This window comes from Ceratotherium simum, chromosome 7 (genome assembly GCF_057802395.1).
Source record: "Ceratotherium simum simum isolate JZ-2026a chromosome 7, ASM5780239v1, whole genome shotgun sequence".
Lineage (NCBI taxonomy): Eukaryota > Metazoa > Chordata > Mammalia > Perissodactyla > Rhinocerotidae > Ceratotherium > Ceratotherium simum.
This window is the reverse complement of record NC_141906.1, coordinates 65,502,176-65,506,093: the sequence shown is the minus strand read 5'-3', so window position 1 is coordinate 65,506,093 and position 3,918 is coordinate 65,502,176.

Genomic DNA, 3,918 nt, shown 5'->3' with positions numbered 1-3,918 from the left:
TCATGATGCATGGGAAGAGGCCAAAATATCAGCATTATCAGGAGTTTGGAAGAAGTTGATTCCAATCCTCCTGGATGACTTTGGCAGGTTCAAGATATCAGTGGAGGAATTAACTGCATATGTGGTGGAAACAAAAAGAGAACTATAGTTAGAAGTAGAGCTTGAAGATGTGACTGAATTGCTGCAATCTCATGATAAAATTTTAACAGATGAGGAGTTTCATCTTATGGATGAGCAAAGAAAGTAGTTTCTTGAGATGGAATCTACTCCTGGTAAAGATATTGTGAAAACTGTTGAAATGGCAACAAAGGATTTAGAATATTACATACACTTAGTTGATAAAGCAGCAGCAGGGTTTGAGAGGATTGATTCCAATTTTGAAAGAAGTTCTACTGTGGGTACAATGCCATCAAACAGCTTTGCCTACTATAGAGAAATCCTTCATGAAAGGAAGAGTCAATCAATGTGGCAAACTTCACTGTCATCTTCTTCTAAGAAATTGCCATAGCCACCCCAGCCTCAGTCAGCAGCCATCAACATCAAAGCAGGACTCCACCAGCAAAAAGATTATAACTCATTGAAGGTTCAGATGATGGTTAGCACTTATAAGCAATAAAGTATTTTTTAATTAGGGGTATACATTGGGGTTTTTTTGACATAATGCTATTGCACACTTAATAGACTACAGTATGGTGTAACCCTAACATTTATATGCACTGGGAAACCAAAAAATTCATGTGACTTGCTTTATTGTGGTGGCCTGGAAACAAACCCACAATATCTCTGAGGTATGCCTGTATATTGTGAATGACTAGTGGTGTTTGTTTTTCCTTTGGTAATTCTGTCCATCAGAATTCTGAAGAAGAATTCAGTCCAAGCAAAGGCTGTAAATACAAGGAAAATACAAATGCACTAAGAAAGCATTCCAAGATGAGCTGACATTCTAGTTAATATAAGTTTATCACATGCATACACTAGCAATCTAGAGTGAGATTTTGGTCTCTAAGACCTCTTTAGAAATTATTTAGCAAAACTATGCCAGATTTTTCAGATCAAGAAACCGAAATTCAAAGTGCTTATATGATTTCCTGAAGGCTATATAGCTAATTAAACAACAGATTTAAGATAGAACAAGTGTTTTGTGCCAGTCTCAGCTATCAATAAGCAATATGGTGATTAGAGGGGCCATTGCAGTTCTTATTATGATTGCAAGACATCCTTCACCAATAACCGTCAGGAAACTTTAAAAAATAATGGTTTATTACTACAAAACCTTGAAATTACGCAGCACACCTGGGGCCACACAGCAAGGTTGTGGGTAAAGAGAGCACAGGCCTGGGGTTCTGCTTTTATTGGGATGGGAGGGGCTAGGGTTTTGGGGCTCATTCTTTATTGGTGAATTTAAAACACAAGAGTAGGAATTTAAAGCATGGGAAGAGAAAAAACAAGTAGCCCAAATGGTCAGTTATTGAAATCAACCAAGATCTCTAAAACAAAGCAGCCTCAGTGTGGGAGGCAGCCTGGCTCTTTATCTAGTTCTGTGGTTGGCAATGTGTTTATTAGAGATAATCATCTTTGAAGTGGGTGTCTCAGCAATCAAAGCTTAAGTCAGGCACCTGCATTACAAAAAAGGAAAAGAAAATACTGTCAGGGTTTACGCTACAATCCACCTTGTGATACCGAAGCATCAGAGTCAATGGTGAGGACATTAACTGCCTGGGTAGCCCATATGGTAAAAGTCAAGGATAGGGTACATTGTAATCCAGAAAGTATACATCTAAATAGGATTACAGTAACAAATCCTATAATAATTATACAGGCAATAGTCTGAAATCCAGTTCATAGTCATTCCAGTTTAAGCCAAATTTGAAAGATCCAGCCATGAAAATAGGTCAGTGATCTTGGGGGCCATGGGAATCTATTCAAAGATTTGGGTAATATTGTGGAATATTTTAACATCTTGGGTCATCTGGTGTAAGTAGGTTTGAACCTGTCCTGAGTTTGTAGATTGCCCCATATCTCACTGAACTAGTCTCTTAGTCCTGAGAATAGGTCAGTTCTGTTTAAAGAGCTGTGTCTCATTTCAGGAGGTGTTGATGCTGGTGAGTTCCCCAAGTTAGGCCTATATGGTGCAAGTATTTGCATCAGGTACTTAATAAGAGGCATTTCAATGGAAACAAAAGAAAAAAAGAGTTAACGATTAGAGCAGAGTATAATCCCAGTTTCTGAGTTCTGAAGGCAGCCAGTAGAGAAGACTTCTAGATGTCAGACTTGAAGCATCTTCAGATGGAGTGAGGGCAGACAGTAGCAATCTGATAGATTTTCCTAGTTTGCAGTTTGAATGTCTCTGGTGATCTTTCTGAGTGGCTCACACTGAAACAGGCATGATAATTGTCCATACATAAGCTGTTGTGGTGATTTCTCTGAAGTTTATATAAAGTTGTCCTGTTTTAGCTTGCCTGGCTTCAGGAAAAGAGCAGTTTTAGTTCTCAGTGATTCCAAGCCAGAAGGGTGGGAGAAAAATTGGAAACACTAGTTTGGAAAGTTGTAGCCAGATATTGGAGGAAACGAGAATTTAGTATCCAGTCCAGTTTATAGGTAGAAAACAAAACCTCAAAGACAATTAACAGAACTAAAATCTAATATCCAAATATATATTATAGTTTCTACCTAAACATAATTTTCGTCTCTATGATCACCCCCATTTCTATCAAAGATAATCATAGCAAGATTAATTTGTTTGCAAATTAAGTCTAGTTTTCAATAAACTCCACCTGATTATTTACATAAGTGCAGCAAGAATAATGATTGACCACATAGGCTCTTTTAAGTCTGCTTTGCTGGAATCTTTCATAAGGAATCTCAGATGGAACATTAAAAGCCTCGCTAGGATAAGAAGCCAAGCTGAAGGTTTGTGATCAGACTTCACCTGCAATACCTATAGATTTGAATGAATTCCTCTCTTCTCAAGGTCCCCCAAAATATCCTGAGGTTCCTGGACCTGCCAGGAAGTGACCTTCATTACTCACCTGGTAAGGCTACTAGAAACCCTATAAGCAAGCCAGTAAGCCAATTTTTCCAAGGGGCTTTATTGGCTCCAGAAAGTCAACTTTAGTTCCTTAAAGCTGTCTGGTCATATCTGAGTCTATGTATGTCTCTCTCAAATACAACATTCTAGTCAAAGCCTTGGCAATATAACCAATGTTTCCAAGTGTGTCCTGTTACAAGGAGAACAGAGTCTTATAGAGCTTATGCAAATAACTATATTGCCGTGAAAATACGAATACTCACTGGAAACAAACTGAGAGTTTCCAAATTCTGGAGGGATCAGGTAGGGAGAAAATGTAATTGTTTCATCTTTGTTCACAAAGATATACTTTACCAAATTACTCTGTCATAGCTAGCTTAAGAGAAAAAGTTTCCTTAAATCTGGAAAACAAAGAATAAAGAACCAGCAATGTTTAAAACAAAAGCCATAAAAAATTATAATCATCCTCATTAGTTCATTCAGTCCTATATAATTAATTCTTGATCTTCCTCTTTTGTTAGCAGTTTTATAAATCCAGTTTTTCCTTAGAGTTCTATAAATTCTTACCCGGTTGAGTGGTATGATCTGAAAGTTATCGGTAACCTGTACTTGTCAGAGTCCTTTCCGTGAATCTCCTTGAAGATGAAGAACTTTTGCAAAAGCATCAGAGTAAAACGATAACTGTCTAAGTGACAAAAGCCTTAAAAATGCCCATGGTTAAAGATCTGTTCATTATAAGGCAATTGACCACCAAATTTTGTTATTTCTGTAACACACCACATTTTAAGATGATAACTGGGATTATGACCGGTAACATTTCATATGAGATATTTTGGGAATTTCATATAATTTCTGGAACACGTATTAATAATGTATATTACTACAAAGAT